An 11,760-nucleotide genomic window follows, 5' to 3' on the forward strand; every position below is an offset into this window, starting at 1 on the left:
TTTAATCAATTTCAACAAGAGTTTTAGATGCATACATACAAAGCTGAATTAAAAAGAGCCTCTACTTGCATAGCCAGGGGAAGAAAATAATTTGATCAATGTTGACAAAATTGTCTCTGAAAGACTTGTCCATCCCAGTCTCTGCATTTAGCCATGGAAACTTAGTTTAGTGAAACTGTCACTGAATTATCAGAAGTCTTGGAATCATCCTTAGCTTCTTCTACTATTAGGTAAAATTTGCCACGGTTCGAGCTCAAGAATTCTCCAGCACATTTGGTTTAACCATTTCCAAAAAAACATGTGAGAGATTCCCAGTGAATTTGCAGTTTGGTCTCAGACTTTGTTAGCCTTTTCTTAGAATTATAGGTCTCCTAAATCAGAGATCCCCAAATCCTGGATCAGTACCTGTCCATAGCCTGTTAGGAATCGGGGTACACAGCAGGAGGTAAGTAGCACAAAGCTTCATCTGTAGCTCCCCATTGCTGGCATTACTGCCTAAACTCTGCTCGTGTCAGATCAGAGGAGCATCAGATTCTCGCAGGAGTGCAAACCCTACTTGGGCAGTGCACATGCAAAGGATCTTGGTTGTGCACTCCTTATGAGAATCTTATGTCTGGTGATCTGAGATGTAACTGAGGCAGTGCTGTTAGCACTGTGGAGTGGCTGCAAATACTGCATTATGGAGAATCATATAATTAATTACATATAACAATGTAATAATAATAGAAATAAAGTGCACAAAAATGTTATGTGCTTAAATCATCAGGAAACCATCATTCCCCCCTCACTCCATCTGTGGGAAAGTTGTCTTCCACTTCCATGAAATCAGTACCTGATGGCAAAAAGTTTGGGGACCACCATCCTAGGATATTTCAAAAGAGAATGTTGACTCTGGATGATTAGATGCCTCCTGAGCAAAGTCTTCTGCCATAAATAGACACCAATCACAGAAAGCAAGTGAAGAGTAGATTGCGGGGTGTAGACAAACAGAAGTGAATAGTAGAGTGCTGGGTATAGACAAAAGGAAGTGCCCTGAGATCCAGCAAAATGCCTCCTTATTTCCGGGGCTTCAAGGATCTGTGGGAGCAGGGAGCTGAGAGCTGGAGGAGGAGGGCTGTGGCAGATTCTGCACAAAGCAGCAGAACACCCTGCTCCTGAGCCAGCTGGCACAGAAAACAGGAATAAATCTACCTGTTCTTCAAGGGAAACTCTTCCAGCAAGACTTCCCTGGACCAGCTCCCCATTGAGATGCAGGACCTAGTTCCAAGAAAGGTGTCACTGCAAATGAGGTGGTGGCACTGTAGAGCCAGATTCTGTGTCGCTGTCTGTGGAGTGAGGCCATGCATCCTTCTTTCTGTCACTCCTTTGCTGCACACCTTGCTGAGGCATGGCACAGGTGAGTAGAAGTCCCTGCACATGCTCCTACCATCCATCCACCAGCTATATCTGGTATTTCTGAAGGGCCCCAACCTCTTAGCACTGAGCTGTGCACTGAGGCTTCCCACGAGGAAGGCCTCCAGGTTGCTCCTTTCCCTGGCCATCACGCTGCACCAGGATCTCTTGTTCCATTGTGGAGTCTGCAGTGGTGGACTCAGCCTTGCTTGAGAGAGACCTGAAGCCAGAACTTTCTACAGAGAAGCTGCTGGAGACAAAGGCTTTCTAGGAAAAGGAGCAGGAGAGCCTGCAGGAGGCTCTGAATTGTTGGAGAGCCTTCTGATATAAGCACTGGAGGGAATGCACCAGTTTCAGTGCACCGTGGGAGGTTAATGGGAGCAGCCACACCAGAATGCCCTCTCTGAAACCTCTTCAGAGCCTGCCCTTGCACTGGTGATACTGCTCTCGTTCAGTACTGGAAACTCCATAGGCAATTGTGCAAGCAAAGAAGAGACTCAACTCTGAGTGAAGAATGTCACGTTGTTTGGCCCAACACCCGATCTTTCCCAGTAAACCACTGAAGGAAGCATCAAGGCAGGACAATTAGGACAGTGAAACTACTCTTTATCATTATGATACTGTCACATTGGATGAGTGCCTTTCATATTTTTCCAAAGCCATACAATTCTCAACACCATGAGTGAATCCAAAAGGAGGTAATGGACTTACTTTGGGTGACAGTCATGCATCATGAACTGCAAAAAAGGGGGCAGTCCAGGGGGAGGATGTTGGGGAGGCTACACAGAAACTGCTTTGCTGTCCAGAGAGGGAGGCCAGGACTTTGTGGGTGCTGACTCACCTATGATCCTTGGAGGAGCAGCATAGGCAAGGTGGAGATTTGAGTTAAGGATGGAATGCAATATTCTGAAGCTTGAGTTAGTTACCCTAGTTGGCATATTTTTCCCCCACACTGTTGGGGAATGATAAATAGAAAATTCTAATTTAAGTAAGGTTGTGTTTTTTTTGAAATGCAATTTTTCATACTTGAATTTGCCATGTATTTCTTTGTTTTCAAAGGCACTAACATTTCTTCTTCCCTTAATCATGATCTGTTAAAGAGAAAGATGAAAAGTGCATACCTGAAGAGCAAGCAACCCTTTGATTTATTATATACCAGTTTTTGAGAGGGAGACGTTCTATTCATTTTGGCTTTTTGCTCTTTGTAGTAAAAGTCACTTCAGATCAGTTATTTTGGTGTCATGGTGATGGAGAGGGAAGGTGGGGAGAGAGCTTAGCATTTCTCAGTATAAAATGTCTTCCTAAATAACATAAAATGTCAAAAGTGCAACAGAGTCTCTGATTATTGCCAGGGTTCTTCATGAATTTAAAACTTAAGTGCAAGGGGAGAGAAATAAGATGTTCTAGACTTGTGATTCTCAACTATCGTATTTCATTCCCTCTCGCTGCCCCCTTATGCCTGGGGGATGTTTGGCAATGTCTGGAAACATTCCTGATAGTCTAGAGGATGCTACTGGTATCTCATCTCATAGGTAGAAAGCAGAGATGCTGATGAACATACTTCCAGGTCCATTCAACAGAGGGTTATCCAGCACTCAACAGCGTTGCATCTGAGAAAGTCCATTTAGACCAACCTGTTCAGTTTATGGAAGAACAATCTGAGGACCAGAGTTATAGTGTATGGACCAGAGTCTCACAGCGGGAGAAAAATGGGACTCTTCTCATCTACTTCCTGCTAACCGTAGGTTACGCTCGTCCCCAGTCATTCGATTGAACCATTGGATCCGAGAGTAGAAGGGCCATAGTTTTAGAGTAATCCAGACAGTGGATAATCCAGATATTCACCAGCATGATCACTACTGTCCCCTTAAGGCAAGGTGAAATCTCATTGCTTTTCCTCATGGAAGCAAAAACAGAACAAAGACAAACAGAAAAGGAATGAACAAAACAAAATGCAAGGAATAAGCAACAAAATGGTCTGATTTTAGGAGAAAGAGATGGGGGTTTTAAGAGTCTTGCCCAAAAAAGCCCTGAAAGAACCTGAAAATACAGAGTTTTCTTCTGGAATATAAATAAAACTCATGTGAATCTTAGAGAATTTGACTCACCCACTCTTTGTCACCTACATTTTCACTAGGCCTGAGAGCATCTGCAGTACTTTTTATTTAAGAAAAAAAAATTAATCAAATCTTATTATGTCTCTGTGTAAAACTTGCCAGTGGCTTCTCATTGTGATCCCAATAACTCTTGGGCCGTTAGAAATGCCTGCAAGACCCTATTGGATCTGTCTTTTCTCACCATTTTGACCTTATCTTCTACTATCACCCCTTTCTCTCTGCCTCAGGACTTTGAATTTATTCTTCCCTCTCAAGGAAAAGTCATTTCCCCAAAGAATTTCAAGTTTAGCATTTTCTCATCATTCATCCAGGCTTTGGCAAAAGTGTCACGTCTTCAGAGAAGAGGATTATTCTATTTAAAGAAAATGACCCCTGTGATTACTTACCAGAGTCGCTTGCTAATTTTTTTTTTCATGACACTAAGGAAAGCCTTTATAAAAAGGCTTTTTTTATATGCATATGTTGTTTTATATGTATTGTTTACTTGTTAACTTTTCCCTCCCGTTAGAATAGAATTTTTTAAAAGGCATGTCTGGTTTTGTTTTGTTCACTGCTATATTCTGTAGTGTCTAGAATAGCCTAAGACATAGAACGCAATGGGATGTGAAATGAATAAATGAATAAAGTAAACAACGGTGAGAGAAGATGAGGAGATTTTCATTGGTATCTCAGGGAAGGGAGGGGAAAGCACATGGGGATCATAATAAGTTTTATATCCAGGAACAGAAAAAATTGATCAAAGGGTTGAAAAATGACCTTATCTTTTTTTTTTTTTTTTTTTTTTTGGAAAGGCTTTTGCTATAGGGCGCATGCACTCACCAGACAGACAGAGACAGAGAGACAGAAAGCGAGAAATCACCTCCCAGGGGAGATGGCCATGCCGCAATCCCTTCTCCTCTGTTCTCTTCTCGGGATCTTGGGCATGCATGCACACGCGCCCAGAGTGAGTTTTAAGCCACCGGGTCCAGGACTTGAACCATGGTTGACTACAAGGGAGTCCCCATACATAGCCATTATGCTAACTGCTGGTCCCCAAAAATGACCTTATCAAGAGGAACATCTATAAAAACAGAGACTGAAAGTACAATCTAATCCATGCTCGTTTAAATTAGAATATAAAAGAGAAAATACATATTTTTGTAACTTTCTCAAGAATTTCTACAGTTTTATAACTTTGGCTTTGTCACTTTTTATAACTCCAGGATTTGGGTTCCTCCTGTGTAAACTGAGATAACACAACTACCTGCGAGGCAGGATTGTTGTTAGGATTAAATTCAACGTCAAACACAAGAAGTCTTACTCCAAAGCATGGCACATAATTGAATCATTATTATTACTGTTCGTTGTTAATACAATTTATTGCTGGTTCATTACTGCCTGCTTGTATTCAGTTATTTTCAATAATAAAAACTAGACAACAGAGAAATATTTGAAGACACCAGAAGGAATTGTGTGGCTGTTTCAAAAAGAGGGAGAAATCGGGATGAGCACATGGCTCCAAGCAGAGTCCAAGGGTTAGGGAACAGCAGAATCACCGTGTTGTTAGAGAACACCTTGGATTTATGAACTCTGAATGAATGACTGCAAGGAAAATGGTGCAAACAGCTGACCTCTTGCCTTCCTGCTTGAAAGCAACAGGAAGTCCATTAGATGGGAATGTGCTCAGACAAGGAGTTTTCCAAATTCCAAGGTGTTCTGTCCAGTGTCTGGTGGCATTTACCCATAACCTCCTAATCAATACTGAAATCGACCCGTTCCAGGAAGTACCCTTATTTTTCTGATTCTCTAAAAGACCACTTTTTCTAAAAAAACATAACTCCTTCCTCCTTTGCCCTCATAAACATGGAGGATGAGGAAGGGTTAGCAGACACATCCCTGGTGTGGCCACTCCCTCTTCTTCTTGACTTAGATCTCGGTGTCTGGAGTGAGCATACTTTAGGTGACTTCTGCAAGACAGAAGAATTGCACCCAGGTGGAATGTGATGCAGATGGATGAAAGAGTTGATGGCAGCAGCCAGCAGGAGCAGGCAGGTAAATCCGTGGGACCTGTGAGAGGACAGGGGAGTGGGAGTGCAGTGTGCCCTTAGATGCTTAGTGCTACAGAAGAGAATAGAGGCTTGGCATTGTGTTGGTTGTAAGTGGAAAAGAGAATTTGAGAAAGCTTCTAAGGAAATGATCAGTATTTGGAACGAGATCTGTTTGGGGTATAGATGAAAAAGGGTGGGAAGATAATGAAGTTAAAGTTATTGAAGGAGCTGAACAGTGGCTCCACAGCAACATGGAGCTTTGGGAGGAAGCCGGCCTATGTAGGAAAGTTCCAGATCTGCATGTGGAGACCATTCCACACCCCCACCCCGAACATGGTGGACAGACCCGTAGCCATGATTTGGGGCTGGTTAATACGGGAGGTCGATGCCAGCCTGAGGACCCTATTGAGAATGCCTCTGTTTCTCTTTCTCAGACACACACAAACACACACACCCACACACACACACACACACACACACACATGCACACACTCGGGAGAAATAAGTTGTTTTTTTTTTTTTTAATTTTTTTAAAGATATTGCAAAGGTTTGAAATGTAGAAGTACTCTTTCCAGTTCTTTTGTGACCTTCCAATATATTGCCCTACTTGTAACTCCAGACCACTTGCATGTTCTGCATGTGTCACTGGATCTGTTTTGTTTTCTTCTTCCCATCCCTTCTCCTTCACGCGATTCCTTTCTATTTCTAGGCCGTTTTTATTCCTTGTCTCTGACATTTTGAGTATGTTCTCAGATGGTTTCCATGGGGAGTTACTAACGCGAAAGCCACATTCCATTTCTGGAAGCACTTCTAACATGAGCTTCATGGCTACTTGTGATTAAAGGAATTCATCTTCATTTGCTTTAAAGTAACCATGAGACGGCTCGTGTCTCCTACCAGGCTATAAGCAACTTGAAAGCCATAATACGCAGTGTTTCTTCCCTTCCTGAGGGCTGAGTATCCTCTCTGACATATGGCTGGTGTCGAATAAATGAATATGTTAATGCTAAATGAATAAGTGGTATTTGCTGATTTTCAAAACAGCATCTACTAAAGGACCCAGGCTAAAATTCATGAAAGAGAAACGGCAGACATGATAAAAATGGAAGTACTTGCTTCACTGACATGCTTCAGAAGGAGCATTTTGAACGGGACTTGAAGCAGAAGGTGAGAGACTAAAAGAACCTTCATATAGTCTGTACCAACCCTGGAAGAGCAGTGAGAAGAAAATGAAGGTGGTGGCTAGCATGGGCAGGAGACAAAAACAAAAACATTGTAGTCTACGTATGCAGTAGCTCTTCTTCCTTTGACCTTCTCAATAGCTAGTGAAGTTTCTGAGCTGATAAAACGCCCCGGTGAATTTTTTGTAAAAGCCAGTCAGAGAGTAAACAGGTAGAGGACCCAACTGACATTTGCATTAAACATTTGCGTATGGCAAATATACAATGAAACAACACCCAGACTCTTGAGAAATAAAAGGATGTTGATTAAAACCATAATGAGATCATATTCCTTCCATTCCGTTAACATTTTAAAACTATTATTGTTCATTGACCTTTAAGGATTAGAAAGAGGAATAGACTCATGCTCACACATTTGTATCGGACATGAATATTATTATCCTTTCAGCAAATAAACAGAAAAATATATATTTTGCTGTTAATATATAAAATTCTTCAGTCAGACAACTCTACGCTTCAAAATCTAAGTAATCGATTGAAAAAATAATAGCAACAAGGAGGAAACTTTGGGAAGTGATGAATATATTTCTGTGATGGTTTCACAGGGGTTCAATTATCCCCAAACTCATCAAGATGTATATGTTAAATATGTTCAGCTTCTTAGATGTTGATCATATCGTCATAAAGCGACTTAAAACTGGAAGTTAATAAAAGCAAGTCTTTCCATTTAACATGTCAAAAATTAAAGCTACCAGAATATTTAATTTTAGAAATACAGTGAAATATGTTGGGTGAACATATAGAATATTATAAGTGACTATCAGCGATCTTTGTAAAGATTTTTTTAATGATATAGAACAAAGTATATCATTTAAAAGTAATCAAAAAGAATTTGTCTGGCCCTACAACCTTGCATTTGAAGGAAAAGTATTCCATGTGGCTGATAACAATTAGAATCCCAGCCCAGCGGCTTGAAAAACATGCAGGGTTTGTGTGCATGTGTGCACACGTGGCTGAAAACTCAGCTGGATGGGAAAATGGAAGAGAAAGGATTGAATAATGAGAATTCCCCACTTAGGGATGTTTTCTCCCTCCTCTTTCTCTCCCTTGCTGTTTTTCTGTCTCTATCTCTCTATAAAGAGTGCATGCACCCCCTAGCAATCAAAAAACTTAAAAAAAATGAGGTATAAAATTATATATTGATTTGGGGCCTTTCACATTTATATAGAGTGTGTACATATTTCTGTAGTTCCTAAGTTGCATACAATGAACAATAAGAAAAAGGAAATAAATACATGAAACTCTACATACAGTCATCCTTGGTCTCTTTTCAGCAGGTGGCATAGTGGTTGAAGGGCTGCATTCCCACATGGCCCAAACCTACCGAGCAATGTTCATGTGTGCCCCAAAAAAATCCCAGGAGGAGAAGGGAGGAGAAAAGATTGCAGTGAAATCTACCAGAAAATAAACTCCATAAAAATTGTTTCTTATTTTGTTCACTGTAAAATCCTCAAAGTTTAGAAAGAAAACAATGAGCTCAGAGTGGACTCGATATAAATGAAAAAATAAGTAGAATTGTAATAATACAAAGAATAAGTTTGAGGTAATCTATACTTGAGTATATAACACTCTATAATTGACAAAATGTTGGATTTTCATTTCAAGTGCTCATAACATTTTTCTCCAGATAAAACATTCATTAAGATACAGAGAAAATCTCAAAAGTTACAAATGAGTAACAAACAAATCATATTCCATAACCAGACTTTAAAGAATAAATTAGAAAAAGTAAAATAAAAAATTTCTACTTGTTTGGCTATTTTAATTAAATCATGGAAAAATAGAAAATGTGATAAAATTTTAACTATATTTAGAATACCCAATCTCTGAAATATAAAGCAACAAATTGGATGAGGTGCAACAAAACCATATTGGAGAGAAATAGATATTTAAAATTGTTATTTTAATAAGGAATAAATATTAATCAATCATAAATAAGCATCCAATACAAATCAGAAAAATAGAATGTAAGAAAATAAGAGAACATAAATATCAGTGAAAATATAAAAGGAAAAAGAAAAAGTAATCAACAAAATTCAAAGGTTGATGGTTTGAGAAGACTAATAAATTGGAAACAATTCTGGGAAGATTGTTGAGGAAATAAAAAGAAGTGAACCCCCACAAGCACACTTTTAAAGACACAAATACATACATACACACACGTTTCATGCTACTAGAAATATGAAAACAAAATATATTAACTGATATGTTATAGATTTGAAAATGGTTAAGAGAATCCTATGCATGATTTCTCATAATACATTTTGACAATCAGATTACATGATTTCTCGTAATACATTTTGACAATAAGATAAAATAAAAATATCTGGAAAAATGTTATTTGCTAAAAGTCAGTGGTGAAGAAGTAACGGAATTGAATTGCTTCATAATCACTGAAGAGAATGAAGAGTAAACAAGATCTGCACATCAGCACACATAAACTCACAGTGAGTGGGAGGATGTGTAGATGGGGAATCTAGGTGCAGGTGGTTTTGTCAGCAGGTTTTACTCAACTCCTAATATACATATGATTCTAGGTTTATGCAAATTATTCTCAGGAAGAGGGAAAAAAGAATAAGCAATATAATCTTGATAAGAATATTTGGCACTGGGACCAGCAGATGGCATAATGGTTACATTGCTGGACTCCCATGTAGTCAACTGTGGTTCAAGTCCCAGACCCAGTGGCTTAAAACTCACACCAGGCGTGTGTGCATGTGTGCCCAAGATCCTGAGAGGAGAATGGAGGAGAAGGGACTGCGGCATGGCCCTCCCCACTGAGGAATGATATTTTTTCTTTCTGTCCCTTTGTCTCTCTGTCTCTCTGGTGAGTGCATGCACCCTATAGCAAAAACCTCTCTAAAAATTTTTATTTTTAATTATACTTGGCAAGGATAGTACAGAAAATGAATAACTTCAGCTGACTTCCCATAGACAAAAACTTTCAAAAAATATTAGCAAACTATGATAATCCCTACCCATGTAGACCTTCCACGATGAAGCTTACTCTGTCTCATCTTGCCTGTGACTAAATAAATGTCAGTTCACTAAAATGCCCTAAAATGTAGCATCATGGCTTGTCCTTATAAACTATGTTCTTCAACTTATCCTTAATAATAAAGATCATATTTAGACCTTTGCCTTTACTCTTTTAGTTATCAAAGTATCCTGATCTCTTGGGCAAAGAAAGGAAGGAAAGTGCAAATTACTGAGATGCTATTTTGGGTGTTTGGTGAATGTCAAGAACTGACCTAAAATGTTTCACTTAGCCCATTTAAAAATGTCCCTATGATGTGTGCATCATGTGTAAGTGTGTAAACTGAGGAACACAAGAGGTTAAATAACTTGGCTAAGATCATGCAGCTACTAAAGGTAGATTCAGAATTTGGACTGTGATGAAATAAATCAACTGGCCTTACAATCATGAATATAGGGAAAAACTTATTTTAGAGGTAAATCATCCAATGCATTTAAATATATTATGTTCCTTTTATGGATTTTGTGATGTTTATCACCCTCTTACATTTTTAAATGTGCTGTGATTTCTTTCCTTATTATAAACAAATATTTACTCTCACATTTAATTTTGTCTTTGCAATTATGTAATGTTTTCTTAAATCAAGACTCCTGGGTATACACAAAAATAATACTTGTACTGTTTTTATATATAAGACATGACATACACAAGAAAGATATATAACGATTTTAAGATATTGATTACTGATGGGGAGAAAAGGAGACACAAGGGGGTGAAGATTTAGCTGAATCTGTAGCATTTTATTTCCTATTTTTAAAGCAGATTTGATGCACATATGGTAAAATGTTAACATCTGTTTAATCTTGTTGGAAGGTACATAGGTGGCTATATTATTTTTGTAGCTGAAATTACATGAAATTTTATGTACTTCACTAAAAATCCATGCTACTGGTCGAAAACAATTATGCATATGAAAACTTTAAGCTACTACTTTTAATTAAATGGTCACAAATTTGGCATGGTGGTTTTATAAGGGATTATTTTCCCTATGGTAAAAATAAAATAAATGTTTAATAACATGTTTATGATTTTAATGATTACAATTTTAAGCATCTAATATCAATGTGTTAAGCACTAAGAGCCTTGATTGGTTTTACATTTCTTTTGCTTCTAAATGTTCTGTGCTTATATTTGCATTATTGACTTGTGCAGGTTGTTTGTTTTTGCGATAGGGCATATGCACTTGCTAGAGAGAGATAAAGAGATAGAGGGAAAGTGAGAAATCACCCCCAAGGGAAATGGCCATACTACAATTCCTTCTCCTCCATGTTCCTCTCAGGACGTTGGGCATGCACGCATATGCACCCAGCATGATTTTCAAGCCATGGGGTTTGGGACTTGAACGAACTGTGCAATTGGCCATGTGAGATCCAGTTCCCTTAATCTTCATACCATCTGCTGGCCTGATTGTTGATGTTATAAAGAAAAAAAATCTTCAGAATGTGACAGTTTCAATATACATATATATATATATATATATAAAAAGAATGCATACATGCATGAAATAAACATGCATACATGCAAATGTATGCATATATGCAAATGTGCACACACACACACACACACACACACATACACACACACCACGTTGGTTACCTCTGAGGGTGAGAAAAGAAAATAAGATTAGGGAGAGATTTAGGTATATTTATAATATCTTAATGAAAAACACAAGGTTTTTTTGTTTTGTTTTGTTTTGTTTTGAGAGGTTTTTGCTATAGGGCATGTGCACTCGCCAGACAGAGAGAGACAGAGAGACAGAAAGCGAGAAACCACCCCATGGGGAGATGGCCACGCCGCAATCCCTTCTCCTTGTTCTCCTCTCAGGATCTTGGGCACGCACTCACACGCGCCTGGTGTGAGTTTTAAGCCACCGGGTCTGAGACGCGAACCGCAGTCGACTACATGGGAGTCCAACGACATAGCCATTATGCTAACTGCTGGTCCCA

This window comes from Tupaia chinensis, unplaced genomic scaffold, assembly GCF_000334495.1.
Source record: "Tupaia chinensis unplaced genomic scaffold, TupChi_1.0 Scaffold000582_1, whole genome shotgun sequence".
Taxonomy (NCBI): Eukaryota; Metazoa; Chordata; class Mammalia; order Scandentia; family Tupaiidae; genus Tupaia; species Tupaia belangeri.